This window comes from Notamacropus eugenii, chromosome 7 (genome assembly GCF_028372415.1).
Source record: "Notamacropus eugenii isolate mMacEug1 chromosome 7, mMacEug1.pri_v2, whole genome shotgun sequence".
NCBI lineage: Eukaryota > Metazoa > Chordata > Mammalia > Diprotodontia > Macropodidae > Notamacropus > Notamacropus eugenii.
This window is the reverse complement of record NC_092878.1, coordinates 63296022-63319310: the sequence shown is the minus strand read 5'-3', so window position 1 is coordinate 63319310 and position 23289 is coordinate 63296022.

The window sequence follows — 23289 nt, the reverse complement described above, 5'->3', positions numbered from 1 at the left end:
TAGTTCCTACCGTGACAGCAAGCTTCAGCTCATCTTCTGCCCTGGAACCAAACCAGGGACTCCACTCTCTTGTGAGTGCCCACAGACAGCAAATCCCCTCCCCCTCTGTGACTACACTCACTGGCATATGCTCCTTCCTCCTCACTCACAGCTATAGCCTGGGACCATGTCCAGTGTCAGTGAAAGACCCTGAAATTTTCCCCTGATCATCTATCTGACCCCTACACTGTCCATGGGGGTGAAAGTTCCTAAAGCTGAGGCTGCTGCCAACACAGCTGCCCTATGACTTGTTTGTTGACTCAGCTGTATCTGACCAGAGGTGTCTACACTTCAGTTAGGCCAGATCACCACCTCAGGAGGTCAGGTTTTTCTTAAAGTCCTCCCAAGTTGTCTTAGGCTGGATAACTGTTTACAAAGATTTTTAACTATTTCTGGGCTGCTAGCATTCACTTTAAGGATTTGTTTTAAATTGTTTGTGGAAATTCAGGAGAGCTAGGAAATTTTCTGACATCTTCCCAGAGTCCTCCTGTGATCTTTCTGCAATCCCATGCTGCCTCCTAAGGGTCTGTAACAGGATTTTATAATAAACTGGTTTTTACTTCAGTGGATTTTTCTCTTCATAAACCTACTACTCAGGATTTAAAGCATTAGAAAAGCAGATTCTATTGAAGGAAAGGAGAAGACATGCATGTTAGTGGAGTTTTGAATTGGACCACCATTCTAGAAAACTTTACTTTAAAAGATACTGAGGTACAGGAACTGTTTGACTCAAAGATACCTTTATGAGGCATATACTCTAAAAAAGCAAAAGACAAAGAGAAAGACCCCATATATACAAAAGTATTTTTAGCAATACATTTTGTAGTAGCAAAGAATTGGGAAAACTTGGAGCCCATCAACTGAGAAGTGATTAAACAAATTTTGGCATATGGATGTAATAGAGTATTACTGAAATATAAGAAATTACAAATATGACAAATTCCGAGAAATTTAAAAAGACTTGGAAGCTTATGCAGAATGAAGTAAGCAGGAGAAAAATGCACAGCATGACTACAGTAATATAAAGGAAGTAATACTGAAAAACTTCAGAACTCCAATCAATACAGGAATTCAGAGATCTAATAGCAAAGTATGACTCTTTCGTAGGGTTTTTGGACAACAGATCTAAAATGAGGACTACATTTTTAGATAAGTGCAATATTTTGATTTTTAAATTTTGATTGCACTTACTTGTTATAAGAAAGGATTCCTTGAAAGAAGGAATAAATTTGAAGTGACATGACAAAAATGCAAAAAGCAAGAAAAAAGGATCACCTAAACATTTTTAAAAAGAAAAAGAAAGTTTCAACCCTATTCAATGGGACATATGAGACTTTGAAAGGGATAATGGACAGAAAGATGATAGTAAGTATTTGTGGACCCATCCTGTCATCTACCATCAGTACCCTTCGATAATGTTGACTCTACCTTTGATCCGTGCACTCAATTTCACCTCAGACTACCGTCATAGAAATCAATATATCTGGGTTTTGTTAAACACAAGTTGGGGCAGCAGGTGAAGAAAGACTTATTTATATCCATGAAATGACCACAGCTCTAGCAAAAAAAAAATCTTCTTCCCAAAGTAGGAAGGGGATACTATTGTAAAAAGTGATCAAAGTCATCACTATGGGATGAGCGGTTTTCTCTTAAAGCAAACAGTGAGCTAATATTTATTTTCCAGTTTAGACAAAAGTCTACTTTCTGTCAAGGGAAAAGGGAATGAATTGCTTTTCCATAATGGTGTTTTCTTTTCAATCAATTTCCCTTCAAGCTTGATTTAAGAAGGTGCCATGTTAGAACCTCAGGCAAGTGGATGAAATCTAGGACAGTTCCCCATCAAAGGTGAAAATTATGAGAAGGGCAAACCTGCAGAGTTCAATATAAGTGCCAGTACTGTTTTCTCCTGTTCCCTCTGTCTCTCAGTCTCTCTCCCCTTCCTTCTTGTCAAGTAGATACCTCTGCAGCATTAGAAAAGACTCAGAGGGTGGTCTAGTAATGAAAGAACTGAAATAGGTCAAAAAATAGTAGCACTAGGCATGAATACAAGGAAACCCTATAGGACAAAAAGTACCCCTAGATAAAGTGATAAATTTCACACAGAAATGTCAATGACTCATACTATAAGCCAAAGGTTGAAAATGGATGTGTAGGTGTCTCCCACAATAAAATCTAATATGTTGCTGTATGCAGTAAAAAGTGGAGTTGGAGGGTTAGTTTAAGTACTAAGTTCACTATTGATAACTGATCTTTTCAAAGGATGACTTTCAATAGAACATACCGAGAATCCACAAATGCACAGCATCACCATTCATACATCTATGGAAATTGAATATCTATGCTGGACTCTTATTTATCAAATGTCCAAAACATGGTTCTCCCATTAAGAGGACCATGTTGATACAGGAATAGATAGAACTTACTGGAGGGTATCAGCACTCAGAATGTCCAAATTTCTGAAGTCCTAGAACTTTTTTAAGTTTTTGCTCAACTTTTAGTAATGTAGAAGAGGAAAAAAATCTGAGAAAGACAGGTGCATAGATTGTGGGCTTTATTTCATTCACTTATTTATTTATTTTGCAGATTGGGAAGCTCTAAATGGGGATCATGGAGATACGGTTATCCAGAAAAGAGAGAGAAAAATGAATGAGAAAGCAAAAGAAGAAAATAGTCAGTGAGAAGAAATGAGGAAAGAAGTTCTCCAAATCTGTATGTTAAGTCGTGATTCCTCACCTGTGTTTCAGGACTGTAGGAGATTTAGAATATAGGACATTTCCATTTAAGTAATCTCCAGCATAATATGTAATAGCTTTTTTTATTCATTCTGAATGTTCTCTTGTCTCATGTTCATTTTCCCGAATAACAGTATCATTGTACAAGAGATTAGAAACAAAATCTGGAAGTGATTGGACTGATTGTGTTCTATAGTGCAGAGTTTATTTTTTAAATTATTTATCTATTCTGAATTTAACAAATAGCAAATAAAATGAAAATTTCCATATGCATAATAGAATAGGAAAAGAGAATTGGCTATGAAACTGTGAATCTCCACTAAGTTCAGCTTATTCTTTTTTAAGCTGATAGATTCAACATGGAACTTTCTAAGTGGTCCAACTTGCTTGTGACTCCTGGATTTCCTTCAGCTTTTTTCTATAGCAAATGGTCTTAAAATTCCTTTTCTTTTCTTTCTTTTTTTTTTTGGAGGGAGAGGGTTAGCAGAATCAAAATGACTAATAAAATCATAGTTTCTAATGATTTATCTCTTCCTCAAAGTAGAGTACAGGGAAAATCTGGTTAAATGTTTTCCATTTAGCTGTGGTTTTTATTATTCATTTTTGGTTTTTTGTTTGTTTTTCCTGTACTTTATTTAGTTAACAAGATTGGGGAATAGATAGTTCCGTACAAGGCATTAATTATATCGAGGTTTGTCTCCTACCTAAAAGTCAACAAAAATTTTAATATCGCGGTATTTTCACTAACATTTGTCTTGCCACCTAAATGAAAACTTAAGGTGTTTCTGTGTTCACGAGTTTGATGTGATATGAATATCTTTCCTCCATTCCTCCTTTGCTCTGAATAGAAATCCATTCAGGGAAATGGTGAATTTTATAAAAAGATAGATATACTATTGTTGTTCAGTTATTTCAGTCATGTCTGACTCTTCTTGACCACATTTGGGGTTTTCTTGGCAAAGATACTGGAGTATCTTGCCATTTCCTTCTCTAACTCATTTTCCAGTTGAGAAAACTGAGGTAAGCAGGGTTAAGTGACTTGCCCAGGGTCACATAGCGTTTGAAGCCAGATTTGAACTCAGGAAGATGAGTTTTCCCAGCTTCTGACATTCTATCTGCCGCACCACTTAGCTGTCCTATTCCATGGACCTGGCTCTCTACCCTCCATTCTTAGAGGGATCTCCACATTCACCTTTGCCTAATGGAATCTCACAGCACAACTCAGGGGCCCCTTTTTGCATAAGCTCTTTTGTGATTTCATCCTCCCCACCCCAAACTCCAGTTGTTAGTATTCTCTGCAAGCCTCTACCAAATGACTCTGGGTTGACTTGTGTAGCTGTTTCCCTATCCCACCCAGGACTACCTTTTTTCCCTGTTTTTATTTGTAGTGTCTTGAATAGCCCTTCCACTGCAGATATTTAATAAATGTTTATTGAATTGAATGATAGATACTCAAGACAAATAATAGTACTATTAACAAAATAGACCCTCCCAATTAAACTGATCATTTAGCTCTAACAATCATTCTTCCTTGTCTTCCCATATACATGCATACCATAGACAGGTATCCTGGGTTTATGGCAGCTGCATGTGTTTATATGGCTTATGTTACACTTCTCTTTTCTTCCTCCAACAAACTAGTACTAAATATCCATTTAGCTCCACATACAAAATGTGGCAATAATGGTTGCAACATGGCAGTCTTACAACTAAGCAGAAGGATTATCCATCTACTAGATTATACCCGGAAGGTAGAATGTGAATGATATAACATTAAGAATGGTCCTGGTGATGGAAAATATTCTTACCTCATTAAAGGGCACTTTTGGCAGGGAGAGATATACAACATGTCTCTATTTGCTTGGAAGAGGCAAGGTAAAAAGCGATGCTTTCCAAATCATTCAAACACAATACACTATTCCCTCTGCCATATTGACTTTGGGATGTTGGATTAGAACTGGAACTAGCTCAAGGACACCGGTCCAGAACATATAAGCACCCTACAGCCCATATGTTCAAATCTTCTTCCTTCATTTCAAGCATCTTACATTTGTTTCACTATTTCACTGGAGTATTGTACTAAGACATAACTTGCTTTTGATGTTTCTAATTTGGCCTCAGAGAAGGAGCCATATATTTTTCTTTCATTTTATACAGACATATAGTTGTATATGTCTCTACAGAGAAAGGAACCAAAGGATTTAGTCTGAATAATGAACTATTGTCAATGCTTCTTTAAATATGATCACAAATGCCACCCACTTAAACAGAGAAGAACGACACCAAGAGTATTTCTTTATTATATTTAATAAGGAACCCAAAACAAACAAAAAGGTTAGGGAAATAAATTTAAGCTCCCAAGAGTAACATCTAAGAAAGATTATTCCCTTAAAATTTTTGCAGGTTCAGTTCAGTTCCATCTGATATCTACTGATATTAGTGACAGAATTCCTTAATGTAGCATACAATCAAAGTGCTTATCAAAGATTTAAAGCTAGAAGGAACCCAAGAGGCCCACTATCCTCAAATCACAGAAAAGGAAAGTGAGGTCCAGATTGATTAAATAATTTGACTTGTCTAGGGTCACATAGGTAGTCAATGTCTATGATAGGATTCGAACACAGATCTTTATGACTTTCACTTTATCCAGTATGCAATTGTAGATTCCAATTTACAGCTGAACAACTTTATTAGGCACTATCTATGAGCAAGTCACCAGGCCATTTCTCTATTGAATTATACAAGCGCACACACACCCACACACACACACACACACACGCACGCACACACACAGACATATAAAACTAGATGTTTACTATATATACCTATATACCTATACACATCTTTGTGTATTGATATATATATACATACATACATGTACATATATATTATTTTGTTGAAGGTACTACTAACTTTCCAGTCACTCAGATAAGCAATCTGACTGCCATTCTTAACTCCTCATTCCCATTCGCTATACATAGCCAATTAATTGCCAGTGTCATATCTACTTCCATAACATCTCTCAAATTTCTCACCTTTTCTCCACTCACACAGCCACCACTCTAGTTCAAGCCCTTATCACCTCTCACCTGAACCACTGCATAACCTAGTTCTTGCTTCACTCCAGTCTGTCTTCCACACAGCTGCAAAGCGATTTTTCTCATGTTCAGGACTATGTTGCCCCACTCCCACCCTACTCAGGAAGCCCCACTGACTCCATAGGATCAAATAAAAATTATTTTCTTTGACATCTAAAATGTTTCATAATCTAGTCTAATTCTACCTTTCAAACTGTCATTTATGTTACTCCCCTCTACATTTCTATAATCAAACGGTACTCCCCTCCTTGCTGCTAAACGCAATCCTCCATCTGAGAGGCACCATATTGTAGTATAGAGTGCTAGACTTGGCATCAGGAAGACCTCAGCTCAAATATAGCATCTTTACCACTTGTGTGACCTGGTCTTGAGGACAAGTCACTTAACATTTTTTGGCTTCTATTTCCTTATCTGAAAAATGGAGGAGACTGGGGGGCGATAAATGTGATGACCTTAAGGATTCCTTCCATCTCTAAATCTAAGATCTTACGATCTCTCATCTCTGCTTTTTGTACTGATGATCTGCCACACCTAGAAGGCTTTCCCTCCTCACCTCAATTTCGTAGAATTTCTGGTTTCTTATAAGATTCAACCAAAATGTCACATTTTCTTGTCTCCCTAACTGTTAGTGACTATCATTCAAAGATTATTTTGCTTGTACGTATGTATACATGTATGCATTATACACATACATGTATATATATTTTGTTATGTATGTGTATATACATGTAAGTATACCTACACATATGCATGAATGTGTATTATACGTAATATACGTATATATGTATGTGTATATATACATACAAATATGCACATATACACATACACACATATTATCTCTCCATTTAGAACTCCCTGAGGGCTTGAATTTCTTTCACTGTATTTATAGCACCTTGTTTGGAGTAGGTGCTTAATAAATACTTGTTGATCAATTAATTTCATAACCTCCTCTAATTATGCCTGCCAGAGGCAGCATTTGTTTTTCAGGGTAGCCACAAACTCATATTCAGTATAAAAGTCAGGTAAAATTGAATACTGCCACCCACAATCACACCTACGCAGAGTTTTCAGAGGAATAGTTGAGTTTGCCCAAATCCCAACTTATTTAAATACCTACTAATTAGAAACTGTTTTGGAAAATTAGAGTCTTCCAATCAGAACTCTGAAATATAATACCAGCATCCTACTTCCTGAAGCAGGGGGGTAAAAGATTCAGACATGATGACTAATAAAGGTCTTAATTAGTCCATGATGGCAAGGAATAGAAGGCTGATATGAATGCATTTTGTATTTAAAGCTACAGGATTTCAGCCTTGTCCTTTAATCCTGGAAATTGCATGTACCAAGATGTATTGCTAGGCTTAAGTGACAAAAAATAATCATAAAAGCCACAAAATCTACATTTTTAAAGGGTTTCCATTGTCTTCTTTATTACCATCTATTTACTAATCTAACATAAATGTGAGCTTAATGTTGAATGATAACATAAAAAAGCATACAGTCACACCAGAAATACATAATGTCTCTGTGGTTTCCTGAGTATGGGAACTCCCAGTGGGTTTCTTTAACATGACAGCAATACTTTATAAAAAGTTCAAGTGTAATCATTTCTATAGTGTCAAATCCTTGGCAGATCGGGCATCTGTGTGTAGCGGAGGTAGGGACAAAGGATCATATCCACTACCCAGGCAAGGTCCATAGCAGTTGCAATATTAGTTAAGCAAAGGTTAATGGGCACTTAACATTGAAATGTTCCCATTTTCTCATCTTAATTCTGTCATTACTCATATAAAGGTCCAACAAAAGGAACAGTGACAGAGATATTGACACTGGCAGAGAGAAAGAATTGGAATATGATTGTTAAAAGAATCCTTGAAAGGTTGGATTCTTCATCCCTCTGGCTTCATTAAATCATCTCAGGTTGGTGAGATGTTATCTTGCTTTTAAAGACTTCTAAAGAAATGGAACACACACACACACACACACACACACACACACACGCACACACACACACCTATCTACCAGTTCTGATTAGTAAGTGTTCTGCAGCTTATGGTCTGAAACGGTTTCCTGGCAGCAGTTAAGTGACTTGTTTTAGCTCCCAAAGCCAGCATGCATCAGAGCCAAGATTTGAATATCTGTTTTCCAAGGCCAGCTTTCTATCCATCATGTCAGTACTGCCAAACATAAGACTCCTGCGTGTATCATGAATCAGATTAAAATGCAATTTTTTTCTTAAAAATAAATAAAAATACAATAAAATATAGGTAACATTAACATGTGGTTTTCTAAGTTAATATGTGACCCACAGGGATTGTTACGTCCAGGTTAATGGTTCCCATTTCTTTACAAATTTAACATTGGATTGCACTACTGTACTATTGGATGCCACTTCTGCATAAATTATTAGTAGTAATATAGGCTCAACATTTAAAGAATGCTTCAGTTACAAGGTATTTATATATCTTAGCTCATTTCATCTTCTTACTAACCCTACAATCATTATTTAAGGCATTTTAAAGATGTCAACCAAAGTTCAGAGAAAGTGATTAATTTGCCCAGTTACACAGCTATTAACTAGCAAAGCGGGATTCAGTCAATAAATAACAAACAATAAATATTGATTAAGTACCTACTATGTGCTAAGCATTGCACTAAGTGCTGGGCTCAAGTCCAGATCTGATCCTTTCCAGTTCAGTGTTTTTCTACTTCATCACCTATAGTGCCTTTCTAGTACAAATATACCTTATTACAGTAACTCTTAATCTTTTTGTGTCATATACCTCTTCTGATAGTCTGATGAAGGCTGTGGACCCTTTCTCAGAATTAAGTTTTTAAATATGTAAAATATAACACATAAAATTACAAATGAACCTAAAAATGATAATCAAAATATTTTTTAAAATATATTTCTAGGCCCCAGGTCATGGAGCACATGTTTTGAACAATCCAGGTTTCTTTATCCTTCCATTAGAAGGAGCTTTTCTCATGCCACCACCACTAACACTTTTCAATTTATTAGCATTTTAATTTTGGAAGCATTTTGACATCTATTATAAATGTTAGGGCTCTTTCATGAAAAATGGTGACATCTAGACTACTAACGATTCAGACTTGAAGAAGTTAGAATGATATAGATGGTAATCCCAACATTTTTGCCCATCTTGTATGATTCTTATCTAAGTATGTCTCATTAATTCTTCACAGAAGGTCTGGCTAACTTGTTGTGGGGCTCTCCTCTAGTCTTCTTCCTAAGGTATGGAACATTGAATTTGATATCCAAAACAAGTGCAAATTAGGAGAATTATACTGGGAATACAGTAGGAAAAATGCTTTATAATATCAGGGGTTGCTTTGCTTTTGTGACAGAGCTGAGTAGCTGTATTTAAACCTGATATTTAACATGCGTTTTCAAAGGCTAAGCTTAAGTGAATTATTATTTTGATGCAACACATTCATCAAATAAGATGTGTCTTCAATAACACTGTTTTTAGAGTTAAATTTAATATGATATAAGTGTGTTTTGGACCATCCCTCTATGAGAGGAATTTATTACTGAAATAAGATAAAGACCTTGTTCAAATGGTAAGGTAGACCCATGTCATAAGCTCCAAGTAAAGTATTATCTAGTAAATTCTATATTATCTGAAATGTTTTGGAAATGAGATATTTTCATGAATAGTATATATATATATTGCATATGAAATATCATTTAAAAAATAAATTCAGATAGTGCTAAAACTACATTTTAGTATTTTCACAGATTTTTGATCTCATACATGTAATTTCTGTAATGATATTGACCATAACTCATCCATTCTTTTCCATCCTGCCTGATTCTTGACCATACACTCCCATAAGTCCTTCACAGAATGTCCAGCTAACTTTTTTGGGGGGGTCTTTCCTTAGTCTTCTTGGCAATCTATGAAATGTTAAATTTAAAATATACAAAAGAAAAATCATTGTATGTTGTAGAGATTCACAATTTTACATTTTGATCTCTTTCTGCTCTTTATAAGGGGAATAAGCATGAATGTTTGTTAAGTTCATTAAGATTTAAAGGAAATTTTCTTTTTTAAAGACAATGTATGAAAATCAAGAGAGCTTACAGGCCATCCACTAGTGATCCCTCATTCTCACCATATCCCCATCCCCAAATTAAAGTTTAAATTAATTTTTTTAACAGTTTGAACATATTCTTGAAGTGCTTCAAATACTACTTTGAATATCAGCAATTGGTGCATTATAGATGTGCAGAAGTGGAAGTGGATATAGAGTTTACACTGGGCAGAACACTGGATAAGAGAAAGTTTGTTCTATTGAGGTTCTTACAGCAGGGCTTAGATGTACAAGGCACTACTGAAGGTTACTTTAAAAGAAACATTTTTAGCCATCAAATCCAGCAGAGAGCACACGGGCTCAAATTAGGTGGGAATTTATAGGCTTCAAATTCAAGTACCCTCCCCCACCCTTTTTTTGTGTGAGAATGGTAAGAAAGGGCTGAAAAATTCCCATGGTTTGGCTATAAATTAAGGAGACTGGCTTTCATGATAGGAACATGTGTCTAATGAAGGCGGGTTTCATCATTTTATGGTTGCATATGAAATGTCTCAGATGTTCTGAGAGCCATAGGATATCCAGATATATAAATACATATGTATGTATAGTGCGTGTGCGTGTATGTGTGCGTGTGTGAGAGAGAGAGAGACAGAGACAGAGAGACAGAGACGGAGAGAGACAGAGACAGAGAGAGACAGAGAGAAGGAAGGAGAGAGAGAGGGAGAGAGAAAGAAGGAGGAAGAAAAAGGAAGGAGGGAGGGAGAGAGAGAGAGAGAGAGAGAGAGAGAGAGAGAGAGAGAGAGAGAGAGAGAGAGAGAGAGAGAGAGAATACAAGGTCCTTGGTGGGGAGTGTGGCCACTAGCCAACTATTGGGATGAAGAAAGGTTTTATACACAAGATGGCGCTTGAATTGAATCTTGAAGAAAAAATAAGGCATTCTATTTTCAGGTATACGGGCTGGTCAGGCCCAATGCAGAGAAACTGGAAATGGCACATTACGGATGAGGAGCAGTAAGAGGGCTAGTTTTTCTATACAGTAGAGAACGCAACGGGGACAAACACGTAAATCAAGCTGAAAAGGTAGGTAGGTTGGCAGTAGTCCTGTGCTCTCCCACTTCCTTCTCATCTCACCAGGACACCTTCCTGGTCCTCATCTCTGAAATAACACAAAACCCATCCTTCTCTTTTCCTTCTCCCAGACTCTTTTATATTGTTTTTCAAAAGCAGAGATGAGAAAAGCCTAGAAATAGCCTGTGTATTGAGCTCTTGTTGTCTTACAGTACTAATTTGGCTTTGTTTTCTAGACCAATTGCACAACTCTAAAGCTATTTTAGTTTCAATGTTTCAGACAAGTTCTAATTTCAGGCGTTACCTTATGCTATGCTCTACACCGCCCCCCCCCCTCAGCCCCCTGAAACTTCACTACCAATTCTTAATAGACTCCACAGTCATTCATTTCTTGTCCAGTACTCTTTGGCTGAACCTTAACTTTTTAAATTCCAAATGTACTCTTATCTCACATGATATGAATAGTGATGTAATGGTTAATAGTATAGATATATTTTTTGCCATATTCCCTTATTTAAAATACATATTTTAAGTAACATCTTATCATTTAAAATCACTGCCATACTGCAAGTTTTGTGACATTACATTTGTGCCTAGGCTTACTTCTATTTCCATGATCTAATCACAAAAATCCTTCTTCATTGACATTGGAGAACCTGGATGGAGAGTTAGAAGAGACCTTGGATTGCCATCTCATATGAACTCCTCACTGTAGAAATGAGGCTGCTAACAAAGGATTTGCCCAAGGTTACACTCACAGTAAGTAGCAGAGTTATAATTTTTCCCCAATCCACTGAGTTTCCATCCTTCAGTAGGGTTGGCCCTCAAGAAAAACAGGCATTTTGCCAAATCATTTACCATCAAAAAGTACTACATGGGGGCAGCTAGATGATACAATGGATAAGAGCACCAGTCCTAGAATCAGAAACATTTGAGTTCAAATCTGCCCTCATACATTTATTAGTTGTGTGTCCCTGACTAAGTACCTTAACCCCAACTACCTCCCAAAAAAGGGGGGGGAGTACTAAGTTCTTTTTAACTAATATTTTCTGGAAAAGGTCATGCTTCAAGGTGAAGATACCATTGTAGACATGAAAAGTACAGTGGTGATATTACATGGCAAGGGAAGCTTTTCTTTCCTGGCTTGTCTGTTTCCAGTTTCGACCTTAGTACCATCAAGGGCCATGAAATAGGAAATTCCCTCACTCCTCAGAGCAGACTCCATGTCTCTTTCCCCTGACCTGTCCCATTCTTCTTTAGAGGAGTTAACCCTTTTGAAGGAGGGGGAGGAGAATTCAAAGCATTTTGCCTTCCATCCAGAACTGAGTTTATAGTTGTCTTATTTCTTCTGGTACCTCCTTGAGTAATAAACTCTAAACTGTTAAAGCTTTGCTCCCCAGCATTTCTTGAAACCTGAATTGCATTTTAATCTTTGTGAAGTGCTTTGTAGTATGGTTTTAATACCAGGCATTTGTTCTGTCTCAGCTTTCAGTTTTTGTTTTTATGAGGTTTTTTTTACATTTCATAATCACGTCAAAAGAAGAATACTGGTTGTAAAAGGCAGAACAATGTAGAAAGCAACCATTTCAAAAAATAAGTAGTATTATATTAATGCAAGTGGCATTTTCACACACAGGGGTCCTCCTACTGACCCCTTAATTGAGGTTCAGTACATCCTCCATATCCACAATATTAAGTTGGAAAGGAGCTTAGAGGATGTTAGATTTAGAGGCAGGGTGGGATAATGGATTTATGGGAGTCAGAAAGAATTGGGTTTACGTCTTATCTCCAAAATAGTTCTTCCTTCGTACTCAAAGAGAGTCAATGACATCACGCTCCTGGGGTCACAGTGCAATGTGTTCCACTATGGCTAATCAGTACAGTATGAGCTCAGAAGGCTCTATCACATGCCAGGCACAAATAATCCATGTGAACATTTGGGATGGAAATGTCTCTAGATCTGTGCATCTCAATTTCCCATGATTCTGCTTTGCTCATGGAGCACAGAGCTTTTGCAGGCATGTTCTGCTGTGCAGTCTGGGGACAGCATCTCCTATGTCTCCCATAGATAATTTATGAACTTTAGTGGCTTATCTCCAACACTCCCACTAGCTATGTGACCTTGAGCAAGTGACTTAATCTTGATGTCCTCCATGTCAGGCTGCTTTTTTTTAATCTTTGAAAGGTGAGTGTTGGACTCCATGACCTCCAAGGTCATTTCTGGCTTGAAGTCTGTGATCCTCTTTATTAAAAATGAATTAACTGAGATCCAGAGACATTATGACTTTTGCAAGTGCACATAATTAGTAAGAGCTGAGATTTCAGCTCTTACTCTCTACCTTTGAACCCTAGAGTCTTTCCCAGTACACTTACCTGTCTTCTTAAGTTCTAAATGCATTCATCTGAGGTGATGTGGAAGAAGGCACTGGAGTCTTGGAGAGAGATATTCCTATCCAGCCAAGTAGATGTCATTCAAACAGCAAGCATTTTTAAATACCTACTGTGTACCAGACATACAGAATTTTCAAGCCCTCAAGTCAGATGTAAACCTGATTCTCCATGAATCACCACAGCACTTTGCAAAGGGACCCATAACATGCTCATTAGGAAATAAAAGAAATTTAAAATGACACTGAAGGGCAAATGCAGGAGACATAAGAGTGCTGAGGAGAGACATCTTGGACATCTCGACCTCAAAATTCATTGCTGGAGACACTTGGTCTGTGCACAAGGAATTATAGTGGCCTATGTGCTGCTTGCTCCAGGTCTTACCTGTTTCATAGTGGTATCAAATGCTCTTGGGCAGCTAGGTGGTGCAGTGGATAGAGCACCAGGAGTTGGGAGGACCTGAGTTCAAATCTCACCTCAGACACTTGACACTCACTAGCTGTGTGACCTTGGGCAAGTCACTTAACCCTAATTGTCTCATCCTGGGCCATTTCCAGTCATCCTGATGAATATCTGGTCACTGGATTCAGATGGCTCTGGAGGAGAAGTGAGGCTGGTGACCTGCACAGCTCTCTCTCACTCAAAACAAAGTCAACTACAAGTCATATCATCATTTCTCTGATGGCATGGTCTTCTTGGCAATGAAGGACGAACACATACACAAATACACAATGCTCTAGCCTAGGAAGTCAGGGCCCTGTGATTCCTGTCTACGATGTTCATTTCTGCCTTTATAACCTTAAGAGGTGCTCCTCTAACCTTGTTAAGTGAGGTACTGGCAGTCTCAGGGAAATATATGGTTGAATCTAAACTTCATATTTATGAAGCTCATTTTCTCTTTTCATTAGCTCTTATCACTCTCTGTGTGATCCTGCAGGTACCTGGACTCCTATTGTGAGAGAAGCAGGTTTGTATGTCGTAATCGTAACAACCTCAAACATAATGAATTTATTTGTGATTCACGGTTAGCTCTTCTCCAGAATCCTATTATCTTTTAATCCATTTAGCTTCTCCTAATGGATTTTCTACCCCCACTCACAATTTGCCAAAGTTTTCTTTAAAATAATTAATTAAATAAAGCTGCCTTATTTATTTTCTGTGTTTATCAAGTTGACAACTGAGGAGGGAAAAAAAAAAAGGATATTCCATGGGCCATTTCTCATTTGGCCTCAGTATGAACTGGAAAAAAAAATTTGCTCCATGGACCTACTGAGCATGATGTATAATTGTAACTTAGTTCTGGTCCTTTAAAAATGTTTATAATTTTTGTTACTGTCATTTGCACAGCTATTGGGATGGGGGTAGAGTTAGACAATTCTAGCATAGCATTTAGATAATTATCTAAGGACCTATGGGATAAATTTAATCTTAAGGGAGTAAACAAGTAGTAGTAGCCACTGGGTTTCACTCTAATGTCAGCTCTCATAATTTCACAAGGGGCATCACCAATTCCCAGAAGTTCTGACTTCAGAAATCTAATTTAATGGCCCAGAAGCCTGGGTATTTTCCAGGTTTGCTTTGTAGCAGTATTCAGATCTTCAAAACTGGCCTTGGAAAATGTAACCTTAGATTCTGTTTTTCTCTAATATTTCCTATCCAATATTTTAAGATATCCTGATCTATTGGATAGGATTAGCTTTAGAACCAGAAGAACTGGGTTTGGATCCTGACTCTGTTGTCTGTGCAACCATGGAGAAATCACTTAAACTTTCAGAAAGGGGAAGGGACAAGAACACACATTGGACTTCTGTTATGTTTTAGGTACTGTGCTAAGCACTTTAGATATAGCATCTCCTCTGAGATGATCCTCACAACAACCAAAAAGGTAGGTATCATTACTGTTCATTTTCCACTAGAGGAAGATGAGGCAGACAGCTGCTAAATGACTGGTCCAGGATCACAAAGCTAATAGATAAGTCTCTGAGGTCACAGCTGAATCCAGGTCTTCCTGACTCAGGGCCCAGGGCTCTAGCCATTGATTTGTAAAATGAGAGGAATCAGTGCAATGGTTTCTAATGAATGATCTCCTTCTGACTAAATACTCTGAAACTACAAAAAATAAAAATGAAAAAGATGGTGTGCACAAAATGGTAACTTAAAGGTCTAATACAAATTATTGCCTCTAACTAAAAATAATGGTTGGATCAATCTTGACCAAAAAAAAAAAAGCTTTAAAATGAATCTGAACTAAGTCACCACAGGCTTCCTTATTTCTGAAAGTAGTGGAATTTTCCTCTCCTAGGCTGAGTCCTCAAAGGTTTAGGTCCAAGGCCCTTATTTCTTCCTCCTACATTTTTGAGTCCTTAGTGATGGATCACAGGTTTATTGATTTGGAGCTGGAAGGGGACATCAGAGGCCATATATTCCAACCTACTCTTTTTATAAATTGTATCAAACATTGCATTAATATCACATTAGTAAAGTGTTTTAAGCAAGCCCCAAGAAGGCAGGAATAATAATAATAATACTCTTTTCCATTTATATAGCATCGTCCTCATTTTATCTTCAAAAGGAATTTGGTATTATTATCTTTAAATTTTGTTTATGTGTGAAACTAAGACCATAGAGAGATGAGGTAAATTGCCCAAGGTTGAACAATGGGGGAGCAGTTTCCTTATTCCTAGTTCATTAAATGATATTCACTATTACGCCTCCCCAATTTGGTAATAACTATCTCCTTCAAACGTCACATAGCAAATTATTTGGCAGATCTCTGACAGGCTCTCTCTATTGATGAGTTGTCCTATCACTACTTAGTAGGCAGCTGGAAGGTAGAGACCATTACATAAGCTGATCTTTCTGTTTCTAACACAATATTTGGCACACAACAGATGTTTAATATTTGCTGAATCAATGAATGGGTTTCCCCATACACACACACACACACACACACACACACACACACACACACACACACACTAGACTCATTTATAAAATGTCTTGCTCTGTGTCATTGGCAAATTACTAAAATTTTGAATAGTTTTGATTATGGGCATATTCTTTCTCCTTGCTTTACCCTGTATGAGAAAGACAACACCTTTTTCATAAGCTACCTCAACTAATTTCTTGTATATGTCCAGCAAATATGATTATAGATAGGAGAGTAATCATAGCAACTGCGACAGTTTTGTTGCTGTTCACCTTAGTGGGAAGGGGAAGAATTAGGAATTTTTCAGAAAATACTCAAATAATAATATTCTGAGTAAGTAATGTCATATAAAAGATATAGATAGGTAGACAGCTAGACATGGATATGTGTGTATACATACTCATATAATACTTGTTGAGTGGATGAAACTAACATTTTCAAGGATAAAAAAAAGGTCTTTCAATAGCAACCTTCATTTGAGTAGAAGAGAAAGAGTGAAAAGTTTTGCATTCTCAGATCAATAACTGAGTTAAATATACTTTATATGACATAGTTGATTCTTGTGTTTGAACCTTCCTCAGACAGTTATAGCCAAATGGCCATAGACAAACCATTTACACTCCCTGCCTCAGTTTTCTCATTTCTAAAATGAGGATAATACCTATTTCACAGAGTTGTTATATAGAACAAGTGGTATAATATAGGTAACATAATGGGCAAAAATTAAAGCACTGTAGAATTGCCGATGATGAAGCCTAAGAAAGGTGGCATAAGTGGCTGAAGCAATGAGTATGACATTAGAAATACCTTAGTTCAAATCCTGCTTCCAACACTTACTAGTTGTGTTGGGCAAGTCACTTATCTTCTGTCTACCTCAGTTTCCTCATTAGTAAATATCAGAATAATAGCAGTATTGTATCCTAGGATTGCTGTGAAGATAAAAAGACATTGTTGTAAAATACTTTGAAAACCATATAATGCTATATAAATGCTTGCTATTAGCATTATTTGTTTTAAAGTTTCATATTTATAATAGCGCTTTAAATCTTACAAAGCACTTACCTCATAACAACTCTGAGAGGTAAGCAGTTAGTATTATTATCTCCCATTTTACAGATGAGAACATTAAAGATCAGAAAAGCTGATCTGACTTGTTCAGTGTTGTCCAATGTAGTCTGTTCTCAGCCCCATTTCATATGCAGATCCAGTGGTATCCATATTCTAAGACATAGTGGTTTTATTCTATTATCAAAAGTTTGCTTTTTCATATCTAACTCGGGAAATAATTTAAGAAGGCATGAGATGATGATAATATCCCTCAAATTACAAATAGGCAACTAGAAAGTTGAGCTACTACTGTCATGTTCAATTTTCAAATCAAATGTAATTTTACAAATATAAAGCCCAGCATTGCATAATTCCTGGACTTCCCTGGGATAATTAGTTTTTAAAATAGCCCCTTTCAAAGTGTCAGGTTAACAATATTCCAACATATTGCTGAATAAATTGTTCTTCCTAACTAAAATGAGCTCCCTCTTCAAATAGCTGAGAATATACTTAGATAAAATTTTTTTCCAATTTTTTTCTTAAAAGTTTTCTAATCAGGGATGATGATCCATAAAATGATGGGGCAGTGAAGATTTAGAGAAATTAGAAGTGAAGAGAATAAGCTTAGATAGGCAATTACATAGTGTCTACCATGTGCCAGGTACTGTGCTAAGTACTTTTTACTGATATTATCTCATTTGATCCTTACAACAACTCTTGAGAAATAGGTGCTATTTTATAGTTTTCAAAAAATAAGTTTTTTAAAAATTATTAATTTATATTTTTACCTATTTTTGTGTTTATTTACTGTTTTATAGTAAAATTCCCATTTTATCGTTAGGTAACTAAGGCAGAGATTAAGTGACTTGCCCAAGGTCACACAGATAGTAAGTGTTGGAGGCAGGATGTCAACTCAGACCCAAAGTTCTACTCACTGTTCTGCCAGCTAAAAGACAAAAAGGGACAGAGACTAAAAGAACACTGTCTTTCCTGGTTCTTGATAAGGTATGCTCAAATTTGCATAAAGTGACACAAATCAAAAGAAAGGAAGGCAAGATGCTTTGTTTCACTCCAAGGCCCTATTCTAATTTCTGGTTCATGTTCCATGCTGTGGCATTTGGAATTCCAGGGTTACAAAGAGTCAAGAACACACGGCCTGCCAGTCATTCCTCTGAGGGGACAGACATGCATCATCATCATTAGATCCCTCTCAGTTAACGGAAGGAAGGAAGAGGAAAGAAAGAAAGAAAGAAAAAAAGAAAGAAAGAGAGAGAGAGAGAAAGAAGGAAAGAAGGAAGGAAAGAAAGACAGAAGGAAAGAGAAAGAGAAAGAGAAAGAAGGAAGGAAGGAAGGAAGGAAGGAAGGAAGGAAAGAAATAAAGACAGAAGGAAAGACAGAAGGAAAGAAAGGGAGAAAGGGAGAAAGGAAGGAAGGAAGGAAGAAAGAAAGAAAGAAAGAAAGAAAGAAAGGAAGGAAGGAAGGAAGGAAGGAAGGAAGGAAGGAAGGAAGGAAGGAAGGAAGGAAGGAAGGAGGAAGGAAGGAAGGAAGGAAGGAAGGAAGGAAGAAAGAGAAAGAAGGAAAGAAGGAAGGAAGGAAAGAAAGACAGAAGGAAAAGAAGGAAAGAAAGAGAGAGAGAAAGAGAGAAAGAAAGAGAGAGAGAAAGAGAGAAAGAAAGAAAGAAAGAAAGAAAGAAAGAAAGAAAGAAAGAAAGAAAGAAAGAAAGAAAGAAAGGAAGGAAGGAAGGAAGGAAGGAAGGAAGGAAGGAAGGAAGAGAAAGAAGGAAGGAAGGAAAGAAAGAAAGACAGAAAGAAAAGAAGGAAAGAAAGGAAGGAAGGAAGGAAGGGAGGAAGGAAGGAAGGAAGGAAGGAAGGAAGGAAGGAAGGAAGGAAGGAAGGAAGGAAGGAAGGAAGGAAGAAAAATGAAAAAAATCACTCAAGTAGATATTGGGGGTATGTTGTGCACCCCACCCCTCCATGCTTACAGGACAGTAATGAGGACTGCAAGAAAACCGGGGTCTAAGCTGCGCATGGCAACCTGCCCTTCTGTGCTTTCACACAGAGAAACACATTGTCTGTGAGCATTTCTGTTCCACCCTGCTGACCTTACCAGCAAGAGAGCCATCTGGTTTGATGATGCTGAAAGCCGGCACTGAGTAATTCAATAGGTCCTCTCCTCTTTGATTTTCCCATTCTCTTCTTGGTTTGGTTATTTAGGGTTTTGTTTTTGTTCTTAACCTGAGTAGACCACTGTGGCCCTTTGGCCATTGCTCTTGGAATGGAGCCAATCAATACCTGCTTCATGTTACACTAAGTAGCTCTAGGACCTGCATCAGAACTGTGTACACAACCTTCTGATTAGGGGCATGAAAGGCCATGGTTAGATTTCCTAGGATCTTAAGACTACCTAGTTGCACTGTAGCACAAGAAGGGTAGGGGAGATAATAGCTTCCAGGGTGAACATGGCCATTTCATTACATTCAGCATTGTACCCTGATGACAATACTATGAGCATTCCAGGCTCTGGAACTTTGGAAAAGCAGCAAACAGAATAGATTCAGATGTGAGAGTGTGATTTAGGTCACAGAAAACAGACCTTAGAAAGAAGTTACTTTTTTTAAAGAGAAACAATGAAGTGGAAAAAGCTGTATTTTAATTCAGAGAACTGAATTCTGGTTTGGCCACATCATCCATGTGAAAAAATTACTTAATGACATGGGGAAATAGCTTAACCTTTCTGGGTCTCAGTTTCCTCCCCCTGTAAAATGCAGATTAAATCCGATGGCCTCTAAGGTCCTTTCTAGATGTGAAGTCATAATGTGATAACTTAATAACATTTCATACATACATATCTCTTATTTAAATCTTCTATTTCTGTGACTACCTACCCGACAGAGAAAACAAGGACTAACCTTCGAGTGTAGCATGATGAGGGATTTACTTCAGGAAAAATGAAAAAAAAAAAAAAACCAAACCTTGTGATGGGGAGAAGACTGAGGGTTGTCCTTTGCTTTACTGGGGGTCATAAAAATGGGTGGTCCTAAATGATTTCATTATAATCTTAGAGGCCAAGAAAGGACCTTTCCAAATTCTATCTAACCAGATTAAACACTTGAAAAAGGGAGACATTCCTGAATAAAGTACTTGTGTTTGGTATGATGTGGACATAAGCACTGATGGGTTTTTTCCTACCTCTAAATTTTAACCAGTGCCAATGAAAATTGCGTTTCAATTACTTTTATACAATTATGTTACAGTCACCTCTGACTCCCAAAGAGAAGCAGCAGAATAATGCTTTCTAAGTTTAGAACCACCTACTTGGACTACGTGAGTTTTGTATTTCTAACAAAACTGAAAACTTTTATTTCAGGACTAGTTTATGCTTCTGGACTTGTTTCTTAAGGAAAAAAAAACATTAAAAATTAAAATAAGTTTTAAAATTGCCCATAGAAAAATCTTAAAAGCAACAAAGACATGAAATGGTTTTCATGAATTAACATTTTTAAAGTACAATTGATTCAAATTTTGCAGTTAAATTCTTAGATACTCAGTTCCTCTTTCAAATAAAACACAAAGGTATAAGGAAAAGAAACGGAGTTATAACAAAATGTGATCTAATTTATAAGTAAACTCACTCATTCCTAGGTACAACACATTGCAGATTGGGTGGAAGATTCATTTCAAGAGCCACATGCAGACAGGCTGCTCCTTGAGGTATACTCTTCGATGATTGTTAAAAATTTGGAAAATAAGATGTTTTAATATGGTTCCACTAGAAGTTTTTAAAAATGGGCAAAAACAGAAGAATCGCTGGTCCTTGAAATTCAAACCAAATTCTCAAATCCAGATTTTTTTCACCAAGCAAAGCTCTGATCACATTGACTATAATCAAACTTTTATGCAAGATCTTTCATTCATACTCTAATAATCCTTGTGAGATCTAAGAATTCATAATCTTCTGGTATATTTTGATTCCATATATATTTTGACACTGAAACAATCTGAAGAAGAATATGAAATAGTTTCAGACTCCCTTCTGCCTTGTAATAGTTTCTGTCTCAAAGGAGGGAAGTGTCAAAAAACACCCTAAAGCAGTTCATACAGTTTTCTGAAAGAAAAAGAAAAATTGGATGATGAGCCACTGTTTAAATGAATACTGTCTGTGTCTTTTCAGAAAGAACGCCTCTTATAGGTGTATATTTGAGATACCCACACCCCCTAAAAAAATTTAAAAAGGAAGATAGCATGATATAAGAGTACTGGATTTGTAGTTGAAGAAATTAAATTTAATCCCAGCTCTGCTGCTTTCCTTCCCTGGGATTCAGTATCTTATCGAGAAAATGAGAGAGTTGACTAGGTGGCCTAAAAGTCCATTACAGTTCAAAACCTATTATGCCATGAGAAATATGGTCAAAGAACTAGTAGGTTTTCTTTGGTCCACACGTGCTATTACCCAAGCATAATTGGACAATTATATTTTATCCCTCATTGAATTGAACTCTTGCTTTAGAACAAGTGTTCTTAACATTGTGTGTGTGTGAAGTGCGTGTGTGTATGAGACAGGCTCCCTTGACAGTCTGATGAAGCTGATGGACCCTTTGTCAGAATAATGGATTTAAATGCATAATATAACATACAGAGGATTACAAAGGAAACCATTTTTAAAAAGTTAATGGACACAAGTTAAAGGATTCCTGCTTTACAATCATGGAGCTACATCTGTTGAGAGTCATTTCAGGTCTTCAAAAACCTATATGATTGTGACCAGCATAAAGTATAAATGCATTTGTATGTGCTAGTGTGAAGTTCTGAACCGGACCCTATTGGTAGCATTTATAGAAGAGCCTTAGTATTTATACCTATTGTAGAATCACAGCTAGGTGGTCAGCTAAGTGGCACAGTGGATAGAATGCTAAGTATGAAGTCAGAAAGACTCATTTTTGTAAGTTCAAATCTGGTCTCAGATATTTACTAGCTGTGTGATCCTAGACAAGGTAATTAACTCTCTTTCCCTTAGTTTCTTTATCTGTAAAATGAGCTGGAGAAGGAAAGGGCAAACCATGCCAATATCTTTGCCAAAAAAACCCAAATGATGTCATGAAGATTCAAACACAACTGAAACAACGCAACAACAACAAAGGATCACAGAAGACAGTCTACAAAGCTCCTTAGAAGTAATTTAATCTTGTTAATTATAGTTAATCAGAATTGTACTTAAATCATGATAAAATAAAATATAGGCTCTTACATGTCCACAAAGGAACACTGACTTTGGAGGTCGTCTAGTTCAACTCTCCCATTATACATATGAGGAAACGGAGGTCCTCAGAGAAGTAATTTGTCCAAGATCACACCAGTATTAAGTAGAAGGGGTGAAGAATAAACTCAGATTCCATAACTATGAATCTAGCTGTTTAGAATTCCACCTGTTTCGAAACATGTTTCAGTACCTGAAACTTCTTACACAAAAGAAACTGTTCTTCAAAATCAAACCTAGATACATGTGAGTAAAGCCACCCACATACATATAAACAAACACAAAATCTTCCTCCAAATTACTGAAAAGGCTCTTTCCTTTGCTGATTTGTATTACAAAAATCATACAATCAATTGTTCCTGTACTTATGATCTTGTGATACCTCCTCTCTCTCCCCTAATGACTAGGCTCAGAATCAAGATGACCTGAGGTCGAATCCAACCTCAGATTAGCTGTGAAACCATGAGCAAGAAACTTAGCCTTTGTTTGCCTCAGTTTCCTCAACTTTAAAATGGGGGATAATAAAAGTACCTACCTCACAGGGTTGTTAAGGATCAAATGAGATAATATTTATAAAGCACTTAACGTGGTTTCTGGCATATAGCAAACATTTAATAAATGTTTATTCCCTTGCCCTCCAACCACTATCCCTTCTTCCATGGTTTTTTGTATTTGC